This window comes from Furipterus horrens, unplaced genomic scaffold (genome assembly GCF_987537825.1).
Source record: "Furipterus horrens unplaced genomic scaffold, mFurHor1.1.pri manual_scaffold_1, whole genome shotgun sequence".
Classification (NCBI taxonomy): domain Eukaryota; kingdom Metazoa; phylum Chordata; class Mammalia; order Chiroptera; family Furipteridae; genus Furipterus; species Furipterus horrens.
The window spans coordinates 79,143,530-79,165,970 of record NW_028327171.1 but is presented as its reverse complement, the minus strand read 5'-3'; positions in this window follow the sequence as shown (position 1 = coordinate 79,165,970).

Genomic DNA, 22,441 nt, shown 5'->3' with positions numbered 1-22,441 from the left:
TATTCCTGTCACATCATACATTCACACATATCAATTTACAAAAAAGAGAAATGCCTCACCTCTAAATACTCCTCCCACCACCGAGACATTAAAGTAACTGCCTTCCCACCCAATCTCACCACCTTATATAATCTTACTACCCACTTTCTCTCATCCCCCTACTACATGGGTTCATCAGATCTCCCTGGAGCAGCCCAGCCAGTAGCCACCATCACTCATATTATAGGTCCTGCTGCTCTCTGCATCCACTTCAGACATGTCAACAGCACCCACATTCAGCCTCTCTCCTTAGGCTCATTCAACACTTTCCTTCTCTGCAACCACACCCTAGATCTAACCTTTATACACTATGAAGGCCAACCAAAAACTCCTACTCGTCCTTACATATTAGCCCAAATTCACAATCATACCAACACTTCAAATTTTCCTGCTACCCCTACATAGATCATGGGTTTTTTATTTAACCAATACAGCCAAACATTTCTTCACAAAATCCTCAATAATGTTTAATGCCAGTCATTAAAAAACAAAACTCACCCCAGTTACATTGCCACCACCAAAGCAAAACATAACACTGCTATTTCCCTTCAAGGGATGGATATCACTTCCTATATAGCATGAAAGCATACTTAATAATTCCTCCCTACTGGACTAGCACCTGAATAATAGTTGTTCTAATACTAAATACCTCTATACTAAGCTCCCAGCAAATAGCCACTTCTGAGGCAATGTCCAACCTTGGCTCCTTCCTTGAGACCTCCCTCTTGTCCCACCCCCGACACAAATGAGACCAGCAGTAGCCTGAGTTTAGCGGACATATATACAGCAATCTATCCTTAAACAACCAAAAATAGGGCACTCCATATACAAAAGCTTCTTCTGACTCATAAAAATACCCCAATTAAAAAAAAAAGTATTAAATCTCTCTTTATCCCTTCAAAAAACTTAAAATTACCTCCATCTCAAAAAAAAAAAGAAAAAGAAACACAGAAAAATCCCTTAACAACCTAGCAGATGTAGTTCTCAAAAATAGAAGGGCCCTAGACATCCTCACAGCCAGAGCAGGGAAACCTGTGCTATACTAAATGAAACTTATTGTTTTTACATTAACAATACAGGCATAATAAAAGAAAATTTACAAGTACTTAAAAAACACATTGATATTATTTCCTAAGCTAGGAAATGGGCATACAGAGAATCCTAGTTCAAAACCTTCCTCTCACATTTCTCTCCCTTCAAAACAATCCTAGTACCTCTTATAACCCCATTCCTTTTCCTCCTATTATTCCTCACCCTTGGCCCTTACTTCCTCACACTGCTAATTAACTCTACAGTATTCAAAAAAATGGTTCAATCTATGACAGCCTCTACCGTCCATAATATACTCTTATTAAGATCTTTCAGATACCAACCTGTGGTAAGAGACGACCTCGAGCTGGCAGTCAACCCCCTCCCATCGCCCTAACTCAGCAGGAAGTCGTTACAGAAGAGAGATTCGATGACCCCTCTCCCAACTAGTCTCTACCATACAAAAAACCCCAGTCTGCCACCCCCCCAAAAAACACACCCTACCCCTCACCTCTTTTTATTAAAACAAAAAGGCTAGAATGACAGCCTCGGTTCCCATGCCTTTCCTACCCCCCCCCCCCCCGCCTGCCTGCAGCTGTCTAGGAGTTTCCTGTGATAGCATGGCTACCTTCCAGCTTGCTAATTCCCTCAATAAACTTCTTTTTCTGCTCACTTCATCTTGATGGTTTTCTGAGCGACTCCATTCTTACACTTAGCATTAATTTTCCTGTTCTCTTCAGTTATTTATATAAGTAAAAAGATTAGAGATAGATAAAGCCTCAGACATTGTTAGAATTTTTTTCAATTAAAGGAGGTTTTGTCAACTGTGTGTTTTGGCCTTGTCCTCAGGCTGGTACTCATCATGGTGGCAAAGTATAGCTTCAAGCAGTTCCAGACCTCATATCTGCACATCTTATAATCCAGAATAAGAGATACTTCTTTCCCTCCACATAATATTTCATCCTTCAGTCTGATTGGGCTGTCCATGAACCAAGCATTGGGACATAGATAGTTCAATTACACTGATTAGTTTTATCTAATCAGGACTGAAGGCTGGAGATGATGATGGATCAATCCCACTTCAACCTCAAAGTTGCTTCAGTCAAGGGGAAGTTAGAATGAATTTTGGGAAGAAAACCTGCGAAATATACTAAAGAGGTATCTAACATCCTTTTACTCTGTCTTGTTCAAAACATTCATAATAATTTAATAGCATATTTAGTGGAGTCATAAAGCTTATAAGAAAGTGAGTATGTTAGGTAATACAATCAAGGTTCAAAACATTAATAATAAACTGGAATAAGAGTTCAAGTCTAACAATATAAATGCTTCTTAATTAGAAATTTAAAAACCAATAGATAAGATATAAGAAGAACCTAGACTTGGATTTAAAAGGACTAATTATGTAAATATAGGTAAACATTAGTACTGTATCTCACAAAATATTAGTGGTTACAGTTAACTGCAAATACAATCAACAATGTGATGAGACCTTCCAACAGGCAGAACAACATTAAATTGCACAAATGTACAGAGTGAAAAATTACATTTTGTCCTCCATACATGAGACCAAACTTGGAATCTGTGAAAAATTTGTGGAATAACTATTTAAAAGGAATATTGAAAAATTCGGATCTCTCTGAAGAAGAATGAACAAATGAATTAAGGAGCTGAAAGCAACATCAACTTTGAAGAATTTAAAGGAACTACAGATGCTTAGCCATGAAAAAAGGGGCTTAAGAAAAACTTGTTAACTGTCTTCAGACTTCTGAAATGCTATCAGATAGAAAAAATATACAACTTGCTTAGAGAGGATTGCTAGGACAAAAGAATTGAAATACAAACAAACAAACAAACAAAGATTTGAACACTGTATATAGAAGGCTTTGGAATTGTCATAGATATTCACAAATGAAAGAGATCACCTCAAGGCAGAAAGCTTTCTCACCACTAGGGTGAGTTTATTCAGAACTAGGACTTGAACTTGCCAGAGGTGATATAGAGAAGACCAAGCATGCAATGGTAGTTGAACAAGATAGTTTTTATAATCGCTTTAATGTCAGTGCTTCTAGAACAATATGAAATAAGCTAGACTTCACTACTATGTAGAATTAGTCTATTTTAATGCTAAATTCCCTAAAGATGCTGTGATTCTTCAGAGAAAAAGAAAGAAAATGTCATCTTTAAATGATCTCTACTTTTCTAGTTCATGAGAAATTTCATAAGTTTTATGATTCCTAAGGACACAGAGAACATGTAGTATAATTTGACTTCCACACTGATATATATTCTGTACTTGAGAGATATTCAAAATGGTAAATTAGGTGAGACCAAAAAGATTGGTCCAATACAATAAGGATGCATTCACTTTAGTTTCCAGCTCAATTTGCAGCCAAGCATCATAAGACGCATAGAAAAACAAGGAACAACTCCCTGGTAATTTTCTAATTACTTAGGAAGACATGCCCAGAGGTTTAGTGGTTAATTAGACCCTAGAAGAATAATAACTGATAATAAAAGACCAAAGCCCCAGGGTCTCTGTCTTGTCTTCTATTAGGCCAGAAAAAGTCTTGATGCTAATTTCTAAGCCACAGTTACTTTCCTTTCTGTCTAGTATAGAAATTACTATGGTAATCCTAATTTTAACATATCACGTATAGAGACAGAACAGTTGCATAAATGAGAACATCAATTTTTAAATGTTAAAAATTAAGTTAATAAAATACCCAGCAAGGACTAAAGGAATTTAGAAAAAATAACTATTTTATTAGCTAGAGTGATCAAAGAAAACTTTGTGTACCAGAGGTGACTCACCCTAGAACATGAAAAAAAGTACTTGTTACATAGTAAAGAGAACACCATTTCAGATTCAAAGAATGCCATGAATTTGCTGTTTGCTTGGGAAGTAGAGGGGTTTTTGAAAGGATAAAATAAAAGTCCAGGTGAAATGATGGAGAGTTTTGAATGCCAAATTTCAGGTGAAGTTTAAACATTTTTTAGGCTTTAGTTTTGGCCACCAGGAATTTCTAGGAGGAACTGGTAACAGCTATGATTAAATTTAGATTTTCAAAAAAATGTGTGGTGAACCACTTAGTAGAGAAACAGAATTTGAAACGTTTTTCCAAACTGAATTTTCAAAAGCACAAATCAACAGACCTTTCATGCAGACTGAAGGGCCTTCTGCTCAGGCTAGCCTACCCAAAAGGGCATACTGAATACCCCTGCTCCTTGGCACACCTGTGCTTTATGACTCGTTTTTAGATTGTGCTTTTGCAAATGAAAAATGCTCTGAGGTAGCATAAAAGACATCTTCTTTTTTAAAAATTATTATGCATATTTACATATGCAATCCTCTAGATATTTTTAATTATACTCCATTTAACACACCAGACACTTTGTTTTTCAATATCTATCTTAAACTCATAAAAGAAAAAATAAGATTTATACTAACTTGCAAATGTTGGGGAAAGACAATTTTGGGGAAGAAAATAATTCACTCAAAAGTATAAAATGAAGATCAAATTTCTAACATAATAATTATTATTTCTTGTTTTGCTGAAGAAGTGCTCTTTATTCTTTTGTATCTATAAGTCTATACCCAGAATTTGAACACACACACACATATAGAAATTCATCCAGACCACACAGATGGTCTCAACTAAACTGTAGATTTTTGACAAAAAAAAAAAAGTAAAAATCTGATATAACACACAGTTAGAGTTAAAAATAGAAATAATATATATTCATATAGTGATGGGGAAGAAAAAGTCAGAAGGGTTCTTTCTATCCACAAAAATACACACTTTCCGTTTTCAGGGAGATCTAGGCCATGATATGTACTTAAAATTTCTCTTCAAGCAGAAAGGGAGATTTTGATTTGTACAGAAGAAATTCTCTTTCAACTCTGTGGCACATTTCAAGCTACACATATCCTATTTTTGCAAGCAACATTCTATGAATTTGCACACATGCACTTTGTTGATAAGAGTCTGTTCGAAGTTATTCCACAGATCAACTTCAAATGTTCGTACCTCTTGTTTCCTCAGTTCTTAGAGCATCATCTCCAAAGGAACATTGTTCTACCTTAAGGAATCTATGCCACCTGTACATTACCTGTCATCCGTATGTAACATCATCCTTGCTAGTTAAAAACTCCTTACATTTTTGCGCTGAATCTTGATCATGTTCCAAAGTTGATCATATACTAGATTTTCCAAAGATCAGAAACCAGACAAGGGGGACTATAAGCAGTTTTAGAACATTTTCTCCTTCTTCCAGACTAATACTTTTTCTCAACTAAATTCCTAGTCAGCTCTTGGGAAGTAAATCCCAAAACCATTATTACTGGAAATTTAGTTGCTGTTTACATTCATTAGCTCAAAGCACTAAGTTTTGGGAGTCAAAGAATGACCATTTATACATATAGGCTGAAAGACTATGACAGTGTAAAAGCAGTTTACATAGACAAGAATTATAATAAGAGATTGTCTTATAGCAACCCTTTACTATAAGAATTAAATGAAATAATACCTGGCAGAGAGCAGGGACATATTATTTATTAATTAATTGAGAAAGAGTTTTAGTAGATTTTAAAGATTTTAATAGATTTTAAAAGTAGCATTCTAAAATATCATAAAAACTACATATAAATAAATAGTCAAATATTATTTCATAATATATTCCCTAAGTAAAATGTTTAGCAACCAAATTGGGCTGAAGTTTCAAAGGACTTACAATGTTTCTTTTGAAATGTTGGGTCAGAAGGATTATGTATGTTGTAGAAAGTCCAAGTAAGTCGCAGATGGTCTGTGCAAGTTGAAGAAGGACTGTGTAGGGGGGAAAAGGGGGTGCGGAAAGGAGTTAAGATAGTGAAGGAAAAGGAAGAAGAAAGAAAGGATTAAGGTGAAGGATTGTGAAGGAGAAGGGTAGGAAAGAATAAAGGAAAGAGATAAATGTCACATTCACCCATGCATGGCATGAGAAAGAAGGACACTGCAGTGGGCAACTCGAGAAGGGAAATGGAAGTGAAAAAGAAATAAGAAGGAAAAGTAAGTATATAAGTTTTTGAAACATTGTAAATTTTAGACCTAGGAGTTTTGGTTCCAGGAACAAACTATGCCAAGCTTGCTATCTCCCTTGCCTCTTCTGTAGCCTCTGTGAAAGTTGTCAAGGTCGCTAAATAATAAAACAGCCCACTTTTGAGCACGCTAAAAAATGAAGTTATGTAATATAATAGCATAGCAGCTTGAGCAGTTTTGAAAAAAAGTAGTCCTGAATCAGTTCATGTGACAACTTAGGAAAATTTGAAAGTTCACCTTCATTCAAAAAGAAAAACTTGACCAAGTCAAGATAGAAAATATTTATTTGATGTATACTTCTTCAGCATTTACTTTATACATAGCTTTGTATGGGAGAACTGCCAGCAATATCTTCTTTCCTTCAAAGCATATAGAATTTGTCTTGATTTTCACACACAAAATTGAACTTCAAATGGCAAGAAATAAAGAGAATATTCCAAAACAAAGAAAGGAAAGAATAAACTTGCAATGTAAGCAAAGGAAAACAAGTTATAAGAATACTGAGCAGACTCCCACAACTGAAAGCTTGTCAAGGTTGAGGCTAGCTACATCCAAGGAGCTTGGGTATGAAGATTAAGGGTATGAATTTTATATTGTGAGAAATAGAGCACTACTAAATATCGAAAGCTGAACAATGATGGACTCAATTTCACTTTTAGGAAGATTGATCTGATGGTGAGGCTTAGGATGCAGTGGAGCAGAGAAAGCCTGAAGATGTGGAAATCAAATAAAAAACTAGTGCATAAGTCTGATGAAGATATAATAAGGGACTAAAAAGTTAGTGTCCATAGAATAAAAATAAGTGGAATATTTCAGAAGGGTTATCTTTAAAATTCAATAACCTTAATCACTGATTAGGTAGCAAGGAAAAGAAATTAAAAATGACTATTACTGTCTTGAGATGCCATAAGAACAAGTCAACTCAGACATGATGACCTTAGATGAAAGTTATTGGTAAGAGCCCTAGTTCTTATCCAACACTTACCATGTGCCAGATACTTTTCTAAATTTTATATTAACTCATTTAGTCTTCAAAATAATGCTATGAGTTACATATTATTATATCATTTTTTAGCTAAAACCTGGGGCAGAGAGAGGTTAAGTGAAATGACTAAAGCCACACAACCAGTAAGTGGCAAGGCCAGGTTTGAACTCAGGTTGTTCAGGGCAAATACCTTTAGCTATTCCACACACTGCCCCCTCACTGTTTATTAGGAAGGACAACCCATCACTATCATCAGGTATAATACTCACAAAAACAACTTTCTCCCAAGATGGTTACAGCATTTGAACAGTACTCCTTTCCTCTAAAATTCTGCTTTAAAACTCAGTACCAAAAACTATATCCCATGAAATAAATTCAATTAGAAATAATATTTATTCTTATCTTCTTCTTATAATCTAGTTAATGCCAAACAGATGAAAAGCTGCCAAATACTTCAATTAGAAACAGTGGTCTAGAATTGACAGCATTAATTACAGGGAGTTAGATGTGTTAGATTTCATGAGTGAAAATAAATGTAACATACTCATTTTTTATTTTTGTAATTTATAGTTTTTCAAAAAAATAATTAGTACTTCAAAACTAGTACATTACCAGAACTTTGTAGTGAAAAGACAGTGCTCATGGCTGCAGAGTGCAGTTATAGCCACAGGATATTAGACATGAAGTGGTTAGTAATAATTTCCTTGGAACTGCTACACCCCTGTGGGTGGAGGAGGGAGCAGGGTTTGAGGATATTACAGTGTCATAGAAAGGAGATCTTATTTCAGTTTGGACTCCAGGCTGTAATCGACATTGCTTAGTTTAGCACCTTTCTTCTCTCACCTCTGAATGGAACATCAGTGATGGCCTACAGTGCAAGGAGGCAGGACAGAATACCCTGATTAAAGATAAATATAGAGTTGAAATGGCACGCAAAACTAAAAAGCAGGCAACCAATATTTTACTTAGTATACTGGGAAACCATTTTGTGATCAAAAGTTTAAGTTGCCCTGGATGGGTAGCTCACTTGGTTAGAGCATTGTCCGCATATGCCAAGGTCACGGGTTTGATCCCCGGTCAGGGCACATACAAGAATCTACTAATAAAATGCATAAATAAATGAAATAACAAAGTAATATCTTTCTCTCTCTCTCTCTCTCTCTCTCTCTCTCTCTTTCTGTCTCTTTCCCTTCCACTCCATCTCTCTAAAATCAATAATATTTTTAAAACTGTTAAATGATAACATTTCTTTAATGCATATAATGTTTTACACATACAAACACACAGAGTCCTTTTTAATCCTCATAATATCCCTAGAGGTAGATACTATTACTATCAATGTTTTACAAATGAGAAAACTGAGACAGAAATGTTAAGTAACCTTGCAACTTTACATAGCTTGCAAGTGGCAGAGTTGGGATACAAATCCAGGCAATTTAGCTTCAAAGTAGAAACTCTTAACCTCTATACATAATCATTTATCGGTGCATATTGGCACAAAATAGACTTTTAACATACATTCACAGAGTTTTAATAAAGTAGTCTTTGAACATCTGCAAAAGAAAAGGCTCAGGGATATCTGCCATCAGTATTAAGGGCTCTTTAAAAAGACATCCTGGCCCAGAATTCTAGGAGACAATATTTGAAAGACACAATAAAACATTATTAGATCTGGGGTAATGCAACAAAAGGAAACCAAACTGGCCCAGAATCAAGACTGTCCCTGTAATCATACTGATTTAGAATTATTACTACGAGCTGGTAAGACAGAAATAGAGGTTCCCATTTTAAGATTTGGGGAAGGTATTCTCAATGAATCATTTTTTGTATTTCTAAATTCCCGAGTTAAAGAATTCTTGGGGAGATCAAGAGTAAGTATCTCTTACAGAAATCAACATTAACATAACATATAGTGTCTGTCTTGGTCTACTAGAGAATACACAAATAATTGAGTTAAGAATGTGATTTTTTTTCAACTGTGGAACATTAATCTTTGCACATTTTCTATCCTATAGAAATATAATTGGCCAGTGTTCATGTAGAAACTAGTTATTTTTTGACATATTGGAACCAAGCCCACCTGATAGAGTCTAGCTCTTAATTTTTTAAAAAAGAAACTTACCATTTGCGGGATTGGTAATAATTTATGTCTTTTAGGGCAGGACCTGCAATTTGTCTTTAGAGCAGGCTTTCCTTTGTATAAAACAGGACAATTTGGGGAGTCCTGTATATTGTGGAGATGCTTCAGTGAGGAATTACATTAAAGCTTAGTAATGTTTCCCAACACTAAACTACAGCAGAATAGGAGAAACAATACCATTTTTTGGTATATACGTTTTGTTTTTTTCCCGTGACCAGAATTTTAATTGGGCAGGCAGAACTGGCCCTCTCTCTATTTCACTATGGAGAATGGACTTTGAGAAGGAGCTTGACTATGTGCAGCTCCTAGTACTTGGTATTTGGTCCTCTCCTTGTGATGTTATTTGAGATTTAACAAGCCAGATTGTTGGAAACATACCCTCAACAATTGCGATGGTCTTGTTCCAGCCACGTGCCTGGAGCTTCCTTTGGACTTGCTCTCTGAAGGGAATGGATGCTCTCACTATCCTTCCTTAATAACATATTTAATTTTGAGACAAGACATTAAGCAAGATATGGCATGAAAGAACTTCTATTTCTCTCGAGTTGGGAGGGTAGCAGCACAAAGGCTAAGACCAGGACAGAGACCTGGACAGTTGAGAGTGGCGATGGTTTTGAAGGATCCCGTTGGAGTGGGGCTAGTGGGTGAGTTTCTGCTGTCTGGAGGCCTACTAGGGGTGAAGCAGGGATTCAGATCTTGACATAGGGGTCTGAGGACTCTAAAGTGTCATAAACACAGGTAAGTGCACCTTAAATTTGTACTTGTAGCATTTGGTAATACCTTATAAAAAGTCACAGCCTGGTCTTGCCTGTGCTCTGGGGAATAAGAAGAGACGGAGGCCACATAGGTAGTGGCAGTGATACTCACCATTGGGAGGTAACTCTGGCAACCTGTAAAGCAGCAGAAGTAGAGGCACAAGAGGCAAAATGGACCAGAACGAGGAGGCTGAAGCCCTGAGGTGAGCCAGGAGCAGATGGAACCTGAAAACAAAATCACAAAAATAACTACAGGATGCTTAGAGGGATGTAATTTCTGTTAATTACTCTGATGCTTGAACTAAAAGAATTTAATACAAAAACAAAATTTAATTTTTCACTATTGTTTTGTGAAGTCAGTTTATACTTATGGTGGTGGTGGTTGTGGTGTTAAACATTTCATCTTACAAGCTCACATTTGCCTTTAATTTCTAAATCACAATAGCTTAATCTTGGATCAGATTTTCAATCTTCTACTGCATTCTGATCCCTCTGTGTTCTTGAGGGCATCTAAGGAATACTTACATGTTTCTCAGATTCACTCTGTTTCACACAAGCCATCATAGCCAGCTCTCAGGCCTATGACCACCACCACCCTCTCCCCACATGCCTCCTCCTATTTTCTTGATATTGGGGACCCACAAACATGCTACTTTCTTTGTACCACATTGTCCCTCACACTGGCACTAGCACTTCTTTAATTCTCCAGAGTAACAGATGACCAGAGTACAGAGCATGTAAGGATTTTCCAGAGGCTTGGTAGTAACACAAAAGAATTACAAAGCTGAGGACTTAAACCTAACTGTGGCATCATCAGATGCTCAGCTTTAAAAATCTTCCTTGGGCATTTCTTCTTCAGTGGCATTACTCTTATGACATGGTGCTATCATGTTACCTTCTCCAAAGGAAGTGCACAGAAGTATCTCTCTCTCTACTTGGCATCCAAGTCCCAACTATCTAAGGACTGGAAGAAGAAAAAAAGTCTCCCCCTTATGCCAGTCTGAGGCTTGTTGTTCAAGCCCCCATTGGTACCCAAGGATTAACTTCTTTCCTAAATGCTTGACAATTTAAATGCATATTTTTTCTAACCTCAAACTACAAAGATCGGCCTTGTCTAAAGTTATTGGGAAAATTCACCTGAATTTAACATTATAATATTATTTTTGTAGCCAGGATAATTTATTCTTCAATACCATCTCAAAGTGTACTTTGACAGCCAGAATGAGCTTTAAAATCTCAAATTGTGCCCTTTAAGGGTCTCTTTAATTATATGATGTTAATATATGTCCTCATATCCTGGCTGCCATCTTTAGATCTCCACTTCTGACAACTCTGTGAGATTGACTTAATTATTATACTTAAAGACACAGACAGGTTATACAGCTTGACGTTAGTAAATGACGATTCTATGATTCATGCCCCAAAAATGTTCCAAGATGATTCAGTTTAAACACCTATTTTAAAAAGAAACATTTTCACCAGGAGAAATTATTCATAGAGATTAAACTTTGACCATAATGATAAATTTTTACTATGTTATTATAAAGTAGCAACCCTTTCTATTTTTTTAAAAATGTGATATTTGCTTTACCTTTTGACAATCAAGTGATTTTTCCCAAAACAAGAAGCTGTCTTATACCTGAACTCAATCTTCTAACACTTAGAGAACAGAAGAACTGCTTATAGTTTTAAAATAGAAGGCCTCCTTACAAATGATAATATCTATCATTTATCAAGTAGGACCTATTTGCCTGACAATCACTGGGCTTCTCTAAATACGTGTTTGTGTGTGTGCACGCACTTTGAAAAAACTTGACAAGGGATTTACTATTATCCCCATTCTACCCTTGAAACAATGGAAACATGAAGACTAAAAGACTACCTAGAGATTAGTTAAGAGCTCAGTGAATACAGAAACAAAATCTAATTCCTAGTTCAGTGCTCTTCCAATTCCAAAAGCTTCTGAGCCATGCAGAATAACTCTTCATCTTCTTACATTCATTAACTATCTCAGGTGTGACTCATTATGACAGACACACTTTATGAGGTATACAGAGATTTAAGCCCATTCTCAGTACACATTCAGCTGGAACCTTAGGGATCTACAGTGAGCACCTCTCTGTGTAAAATGTTGGAATAAATGATATCCCATTTCTTTATGTCCATAATTCTCTTTTGAGGCAAGTGAAAACTGTTAGCTTCTTTTAAGGAAAACCCTACACTGTCAGGAATAATAAAATGAATACAACAGCATTGGGCTTTCAGTTAGATTTCCTCAGTGCCAGCAATCAGATTTGCCAAGTCACATCTTCACACATAGGAATTAGAAAAGTGTCAGCTGCATGTCTATTGCACAGGTACGCTACAGGGCTTAATGAGATCAAGAGCCAAAGTACACTGTCAAATATGAAGTGCTTTATAAGCACAAGTTTTACTTCAATGGAAATGCCACTAAAGAAAAAGAAAATGTAGTACATTACAAAATAAAAGACATTGTCATTCTACATCATTCTTCCTGAAAATAGGATACAGCTGTTATTCAACACAGGAAACAGGTATTCTTAGGGGGGAAAAAAATGTCCCTAAAGTTAGAATTTAAGGTATGTGACTGTTTTATTGACTTCCATAATATATTTTTAATTATCTTATTTAAAAAATATGTAGGCACATACATATATAAACAGTTGTTTAATAGTGCTTTCAGAAATACAGGGGGGACCCCAAGATATGGAATTTATTTATAAAAAATTCTGTATTTATCCTTAAATGTTTAAATTTCAGTCATCTTCAAAGTCCTCTCCATTTGATGCAATGTACCTATCAAGACTTTTTTCCACTGCTCAAAACAGATTTTGAACCTATCGATTTTGGTACCCTTTAGTGCTTCTGCTTTTTGTTTTGTTTTGTTTTGTTTTTACCTCTTCCACATAAGTAAAATGTTTCCCTTGCAGGACTTTTCATCCTGGGAGACAAAAAAAAGTTACTCGGGGCAAGAGGTGAACCGGGAGGGTGAGGCACAGGGGCCATGCCATTTTTGGTCAAAAACTGCTGAACACTCAGCACAGTGTGGGCAAATGCATGCATAAACCACCCATCATGAAACAAGCAAACGTGCTGAAAGAATTTTCAAAAAAACTTTACTGAAGCCAAATGCAGCCCCTCACAACAACGCCAGCTGGTATGGTGATTCAGATGGGTTCCTAGAACACTCACCTAGTGGGGGGAGCCTGTACTACAAAGATCCCACCCTCCAGAAGATAATATGATTTTGGGGGGTCCCTCCTTGTAAGGCTCAAAAATAAAAACACAAATTTTAACAGTGATTATCTTTGAAAAGTGGAAATATAAATTTGAGGGTAGTGGTCTTCATACTTCCAAATTTCTATCAATAAACCTGCATTGTGAAATCATAAGAAAATGCATTTTATAATACTTTTTGCCATAGGAACACTGCTAGAATATTAGATGTAAAAATATGGTTGCAAAATTAATGGCAGAAAAATAATAAGGTAAATGAGAGCATAATCAAAACTTAACTCAATTATTAGTATCAAAATACAATGGCAAAAAGAATTGTTACAGTAGGTCATCACTAGGTTAGTGAGGGTCTGAGGTATGTGTTATTTTTATTTAGACACTTGGGCTCCATCATATGAACATCACTGGATACCATGATGAAAAAGGGGGAGAAGCAGACAGTCTCATGAGATGTGGTATATGTCACTTCTGCCAAAGCAAATCACATGGTGAACCAACACCTAGTTTTAACACAGAGATCTTTTTCAGTGAATATTTGGGAAAAGAGAGGTAGAATGTGCCTTTGCCAAACACTTTTTTCCTCAGGCCCAGTTTTTATACTTTTCACTAAAAGTAGAATGTAATTTTCAAATTTGTGATCTGTAGGCCACTCAAAAAAAAAAAAATGTGGCTGATTTTAGAAGCCAACAGTAAAATTACTAGTATCCTTCCTTCCTTCCTTCCTTCCTCCCTTCCAATCAATAAGCAAAGATTGACACCTTTTATGTCAGGCTCTAAAAATACAAAGATGAGATGATCTAGTCCCTTCCTCCATGGTATTTTATGCTAGGAGAAACAGAAAACATCATCTCTCTATGCATAAATAAATAAATAATAAATCTATGCCTCATGATAGAAGTTGAAATCTGATTTTAAAACAATAAAGCCTGGTTTTATTCTTTTTGACAAATTCTAGGCTCTCTTTGCCCACCACCAGAAAACTATTAAAATAATTAATATCATCCTCCAATGAATAAAAACTGTATAATATCTTAAAATAATTTGTGTCACCAAGAATTATCACTACTTAGAGAGTGGCTAAGTAACAAACATATGAACAGCTTGGAGATACAATTAATAAAGTACACTAAAAGCCTGACCTGGGTATTGTCTACACTTCCTACTTCCCAAAGAAATTAGAGCTACAAGGAGGACAACAAAAAATGTCGTCGTCGGCAGCCGTCCGTCTCGAGAGACGATGGTGTAGCTTCTTAAGAGTCTATCTGCACCACCAAGAATGGTTGTGCAGTCCGACTCGGGAGTGACACGGTATCTGTCTCCTCCCGTGTTGAATCGACATCTTGCGATGACGCTGGAGTGTCCTCTCCAGTGAAGCTGAAGCTACAGAGCCTGGGCAGGGTGATACGGAGGGTCTGCTGTTGCCCATGCAGCAGACCCCCCCTCTCTTCGCAGCTGAAGGATCCAAGGGAAAGACGGAGTCAATACAGCTTGGCTTCAGGTGCGCCGCAGGAGTTGCCGGTGTTGACTACAACGTCAAACGGCCTTAGGGACTCCGACTCTGGATTTTCTGTCGGGGTTTACTCCCTTAGCCTTTCCCTGAAGAGGTATGCCGCAAGGCAGCGGAGGTTTTTTGGAATCAGAGTTTTCCTTCTCTGATGTGCCCTGACTGGAAGATCGAACCAACGACAGACACTTAGCTCGCAGGCTGACGCTCAATCCACTGAGCCAAACCAGCCAGGGATAAAAAATGTATAGACACTTTTAACCTGTGTTTGTCTCTATTTCCCCCTAAAAACATGCTTGTACTAAAGTAGATTAGCCCAAGAATTGCTAAGTTATTTCTCCAAAAGCAAATATAACTTAGATAATGATAATGTAAGTGCAAATTCATTGCAAGGTATTTGCAATTTGATCTCTCAATATTGTTCACTATAAATTATGAGTTGAAATTTGTTCATTTAATGCTGCACAACAAAATATGTGCCCTTGAACTATAGTTCTCTTTGCCTTTCTTACTCTTATGATGAATGCAAATTGAACCAGGAGGATAGGAATCCATCATTTATTTCCACTGTTTTACTCTCAAATAGGCCAATAAAAATTGCTTACTATGTTACATAGTCGACCACTTTCACCATATTAAGCATATCTTCAGGCAGAGAGAAAACATACCATGTGTTTTAGATAAAAACACTTGGATTTGTGTTTTCTGTGTGACAACCATTCTCTTATAGCTTCTCTCTATGGTCTTGTGCAGTATTAACCAGATTTATCTTGAAACAGAATAGGTTAAAGTTTTACTACTTTGACTCTCACAGCCAAAAGCTCTTGCAGTTAACACCTACAAATTATCCTATAAGTATCTGGAGAATTGAAAAAAAATAACCACAAATATCTTGCTAACTAAACTATATATCCATGGAACATTAAGTTACAAAGGACCCTGCCTAGACATAGAAACTAGCTAAACCAATACCAACAATATGCAGATCTCCCTCACAAAAAAATTTCACTGATATTTAGCATCCAAAATATGATTAACATTGGAAGTCAAGTTTTCTTCACAATAAAACGTCATTCTATAGCAAAAAACAGACAAACAAAAAACTCCTTAAGAAACCACTGCAACAAATGTTCTTAATATATTCAGTAGACAGTTTAAGGCCTGTGTTCTATGTGTGTTTTCCTTGTTTCATTTATAAACTCAAAAAGGAGGTTAAAGAAATTTAAACTAGATAACTAATCATTAAAAATTGGAATACAAATTTAAAGGGGAAAAAGTAACATTTTTGTTTTTTGAAAATCAACAGCCTTAATATTGATCCATTTCTCTCATGTGGAGCCTAATTGTATTTTTCTCTATTGCACCCGAGCAAACCTTTATTATTTTTAACATATTTATTTAAATTAAAAATGCTACTATCTGATTCAGCTGCTGAGTAAAGGGTCAGAAGAAGTAATTCCATGATTTTTGTTGCTATTGCTTTTATTTCCTGTCTTAAATGAACCATGTTCTTATAAATGGAGGAACATGGCAAACACAGAGGCAAAAATATATTTCTTCAAAATGGAAACCCAAAGTGCCAAAAATAATTTAATCTAGAGTCTTCTGAATCATGAAATGACAATGAAATCTAACATTAAGCAATGAGAGAAGGACATCAGTGAAGGAAAATAAAGGGTTTGTTTGTTTGTTTGGACAGCACTGATTCAGTATAAAACTCCCTATTTAAGAAAGATCAAAGCTGACCACTTAGTTTCACTCTGTTTCATACCCTGGGTAATGCCCCATGATTCTAACCTGTGGGCTAGATTAGAGAATTGAACAAGGAAGTTATATCTAATTTATCATGTTTTTAAAAATTTACTCTAATTTCATGATTTCTTTTCAATGGGTTAAATGTTCATTCACATTGCAGGAAATGTGTTGGGACTCCATATATATTAAGAAAGGTCAAACATTTTCCTTAAAAATACAACTATAACACAACTATACTTGGAAAAAGATTATTTTCCTCTCTTACTCTGAATTAATGCCATACAGCTACAGAATAGCAAGGTGCAAAATTAGTTCTTTTACCAATAATAAAGTTATAATAGTTACCATTTATTTAATACTTAATATAAGCCAGGGTCTCCTTAGTACTTGTATTACCTCATTTAATACTTTTGGTAACTATATAGAACATTATTATTGGTATTCCAATAACTATAACTACTTTTTGAAGTATATTTTATATTTAAAGCATACAATTTAATAAGTTTTAAGATATGTATTAACACATTAAACTATTATTAGAATTAATATAATGGGCATATCCATCATTCCCAAAAGGTTCTTATCGCTCATTTGTAATCCATCCCTCTCTTCCCATATTGATCACCTCCCCTTCCATCTGGCAACCACTGACCCAATTTATGTCACTAAAAATTATTATGTGAAGGAGTTAGAACTCTCATGCACTGCTGGTAGGAATGTAAAATAACACGCACACTTTAGAAAACATAAACTTTCTCAAAAATTAAACACATAGCTATGATATGATCTAGATGCTCCATTTCTAAGTATTTATCCAAGATGAACAAAAACATATGTCCCTAGGAAGACTTGCAAGGGAATGTTCATAGAACTTTTATATGATATGGCTTGTCTTTTAAAGACATCTTTCTGAATGCTAATTTTGGACTAGACTCCACAAAATTATAGAGCAGAAGAAGGGAGGTCAATCAGGAAGTTACTACAATAATATGGATTGGGATGATGGCGGCTTCACCAGTATAGTGTGATGGTAAAGTGCTGAGAGGTGGAAAATTTCTACATAATATTTTTTAAAAAGAAATTACTGTATTTCCTGATGTTTTATGATGTAGGAAATAGAAAAGTGTCAAGAAAGTCACCTAGATGTTTCGTCTAAGTGATTGGGAAAAATGGAACTGCTGTTAACTGAAATTGATAAAGCTGACAACTTAGGAGGAAGAGACTGAAAGAGGGTGAGATGAGAGGTGGATTTGGTATATAATAATGTTGAGGTACCTGTTAGATGTGCTGAGGGAGATGTTAAGGAGTCTGTTGGATACCTAAGACCAGACCTGAACTGAGAACTTGAAAATTATTAGTGAACAGATGGTATCTAAATATGGAAGTGAATGTAGAAACAGAAAAGATGTGTAAGGAGAAGGAAATGGTCATTGGATTTAGCAGCACAGCCAATAGTGGCATTGATAAGAACCACATCACTGGAGTGGTAGACACTAACTACTGAAGGGTAGGTCCAATAGAAAATAGAGAGAAAGGAGATGGAAACAGAGAGTATAAGAAAATCTTTCTATATTTTCTGTGAAGAAATGCTAAGAAATGAAGTGGTAGACGGAGAATGATGCATGATCAACAGGGTTTTTTTGTTTCATTTTGATTTTTTTAATTTTTGTTTTGTTTTGTGTTATTTTGTTAGTCAATCTGGCGGTACAAGTTAAAGTACTTGGTGGTCTTTGATATGAAAAAAAATTGAAATATATTGTATTTGACTGTGTGTATTTTTTTAATTTTTATCTTAAAACAGTTATAGATTCATAGAAAGTTGCCAAGATAGTCCAAAAAGGTCCTTATACTCTTTACCCACTTTTGCCCAATGTTTATATCTTACATAACTATCGAACAACATCAAGATCAGGAAATTCACTACTTCCGGCCAAGATGGAGGCTTAGACGGATGCGCTAGGTCTCCCTCTACAACTAGAGAGGAATACAACTACTTCAAAACAAAGGATAACTAGAAATTCCAGAAAATAAAACTACACGGAAGCCCAACATATGAAGTTATAAACCAGCGGCGCTCTTTGGGCAGGTAGGACGAGAGAAAGGGGGCAGAGCTGTTTGCGGTCGCACCTGGGACAGCGGCGGGGAGAACAACCCCGGCTGCAGTCGAACCCCCGGCAGCTCGCGACCCCAACGCTGGGGAAAGCAGCCACCACATCGCCTTGAACAGTGAGGCCCAGGGGGGCGGGAGGACGGATCCCGGTCTCCTAGCGGAATAACTGTGTGAATCCACCTTGGACTCCCGCCCCCAAAGAAAGCGCCACAGGGCTGCGAAATAGGTCGCAGACAGGCGCCGGTCGCTGGATTGTGACGAGTACACAGGCACTGCCCCCTACAGCCGGCCCAAGAAAACAAAACGCATCTGTCAAAATGAGGCAGACAACTATAGAAATCCCGGTGGCACAGCTCACCAGGCAACAGATGGAGAACCTGACAGATGAACAGATAAGAAACCTGTCAGATGATCAGTTCTGGGCCATTGTTATCAGGTGGCTTACAGAATTCACAAAAGATCTGGAAAAAGATGAGAAAGAAGCGAAAAACACTCATAACGAAAGGAACAAAACCACATACGAGACAGGTGGTGAGGAAATAAAATCCAGAGTTCATTTCAACAAACCGGAATATGGAGAAGGAACAAGCAGTCAACCAATGCAGCGAGAGGAAATGGGAAGCAATGATGAGAGGATCAGAAACCTCTGGGACAGCTATAAAAGGCCCAACATAAGAATCATTGGTTTGCCAGAGAGCGAGGAAGATGAACTAGAACTTGAAAAATTGAGTGAAAATATAATAAAGGAGAACTTCCCAGACTTGGGGAGGGAAATGGACTTGCAGGTCCAGGGGGCACAGAGAGTTCCAAAGAAGCTGGACCCAGGGAGAACCACTCCAAGACACATTATAATCAAAATGTCGAGGATTAAAGATAAGGAGAGAATCTTAAAAGCAGCAAGAGAGAAGAAAAGAATTATGTACAAAGGGGTCCCAATTAGACTATCAGCTGACTTCTCAAGGGAGACCCTGCAGGCAAGAAGGGACTGGCAAGAAATATTCAAAGTAATGAAAATCCAAAACCTACAACCACGAATACTCTATCCAGCGAAATTGTCATTCAGAGTAGAGGGACAGAGAAAGTGTTTCCAGGACAAAATTAAACTGAAAGAGTTCGTTAGATCCAAACCACTGTTGTATGAGATGTTAAAGGGACTGGTTTAGAAAAAGGAGGATCAAGACAATGAAATCTAAAATGAAAACTGCATCACAAGAAACAACAGAAGCTAGGGAATTGAAACAAAGGCAAACTAAACAGGCAACGAGACTGGAAAGAGAGCTATGGGTATGGGGAACATGTTGGGGGGAGGTCAACGGGGAGGGGGAATGGGGAGAGGGAGGGAGATGATATAGGCATTAAGGATCATGGTAGGAGGGAATGGAATAGACAGAGAGAGGTTGAGAAGAACTGTATGCACAACTAATGGACATGATCTAAAAGGGGGGGACAACTGGAGGGAGGGGGGCCACCGGGTGGAGGGGAGCAGAGGGAAGGGAAATTGACACAAATGTAATATTATAATCAATAAAACACATTTAAAAAAAAAAAGATCAGGAAATTCACATTGGTATAATGTGTGTATATAGTTTTAAGTCATTTTGTCAATTATGTAGATTCATGTAATCACCACCACAATTAAATACAGGAACATTCCATCACCACAAAGATCTCCTTTGTGCTACATCTTTATAGACCCAATTTGCTCTGCATCTCTATAATTTTGCCTTTTCTAGAATGTTATATAAATGGAATCATACAGTGTGTGACCCTTTGATATTGTTCTTTTTCACTCAGCATAATACCTCTGTGTTCTAGCCAAGTTGCTGAGTGTGTCAATAATTTGTTCCATTTTATTTCTAAGTAGTAGTATATAATAGAGATGTATCACAGTTTGTTTAACCATTCACCAATTATAAGACATTTCAGAACGTTTGTATGTTGGGGAAATAATTCAGTGAAAGAGGGAAAAACGGATAATACAGAAGAGTGTGAGATTAGTGAAGCAATGTCTTTGAGTGAGCATATAGAACTCAAGTGGAGAAATTGACCTCTGGACCATGGACATTTATCCAACCTAAAAGTGCTGAAATCTTAGTCAGTAGGCAAGAAATGCAAGAAAATGGATGTAGAAGTAGGAGTTGATGGAAGCTCTTTTCTAACTGATTCTACTTTCTAAATGAATAAGCAAGCAAGGTCATCAGCTGAGAGTAAAAGTTGTAGAAAAGTTTTTTCAGGTTTGAGAAGAGAAGAAAAATGTATCTATGCAACTAAGAGAGTGGAGAGTGAACAGACAGAGAAATATTGGACGTTATGCTGCAAAACAAAGGTACACAAAGTAATAGCCATGGATTTTAAGACAAAACAGCATGGTTGTGTGTTTTTCTCTAGCCTCATTGAGCTGCACCATGCAGGTACAGAGAATGCAGTGAGAATAACGATTTTAGGTAGGCAGAGGAGAAATCAGAAAAACAAGAGAAAAAAATCTAGAGTTTGGGAAAGTAGTACTTGTTTTTATTTCAGAAATCCGAGACACATTGTAGCCAATAGGTAGTCTGTAAATGCAAGCAGCATAAAAAATAGTGAGAAGATGCCTTGAATTACAAACAGAAAGCCAATCTTGCTTATCTTCACTGTCAACCAATACCCTGAAATTCTAATGAAGTGCCACAGATATAGGCACAGTAGTGATTCCATTGTCTGTTAAGGCATTGACACTTAGCACTTAATGCTGCCCTTTCTCTTAGGATTGGAATCATCTTCAGTCAGCTCCCTCAATCATTGGTACTTCAATTTCCCCAGCCATTTGAATATCAGTAGACCTTTGACTCTTACACAAAGCATGAATAACTTACCCTACTCAGAATTCCTGCTAAACCATTTCTATTTTCCCTTCTGTCAGATCTGAATATCGAGTCAGAGAAAGAGAAGTCTGGTTAATGGCTTCTGTGGGAATTTTCATTTTCCTGACTGACACACTTGGCTGGAGTATTAAAGCACAGAAGCTTTGCAACTCCACCCACACAATGAATTTGATGCAGAATATCCCAATGGCATTCCCAAACACATTATGCCCCTTGGGGCTGGAGACAATAGTACATGAAACAGTGTAGTGTTATCTGATGTGTCTGAGGCACCACTGTGTCTGTGATTTCACAAAGCAGACTGCCACTTGTCTGAATACAAATACGACATTTCTAGAAGCTCTGGGAAAAAAACCAACAAACAAACCAAAAAAGATGCCTCTCAGATCAGAGTTACTTCCTAATCATGTTGGCACAGCTCTTTCAGACAGCTGTATCTTCCAGTGTCAGCACTGAAACCACAGTGGTCAGTGGCTATTTCATAAGCGACTCTGCTTTTTAACAGGCTGGCAGCTAGGTATCTTTCTAATTAATGTTGTGTGTTTAAAATAAATTTCTAGCATTCACTTAGGTTACAGGTAACAACGACCATCAGTCTCAGAAAGCAGAAACCACATCTGTAATTTGTTCAACTAGCTTGAACTGTTTTAGTATACCAGAAGTCTTACATTTATTCTATCCTCTCTCCCTTCCTCTCCTCCTCTCCCTCCCCCTTCCTTCCTTTCCTCCAATCCAACACCCACACCTGTGCCAGAAAATAAACAAGGAGCTACGGTATTTATGTGGGTCACAGCACTTTGTTATTCAGGCAAAAAGAATAACAAATATTTTTAATTTTGTCTCTAGCAGAGGTCAGAAGGATGACAGAATCAAATCTGTGGGCCTTTCATTAAGTAGTTTCTCCCAAAACATGACTTAAAATGCTCT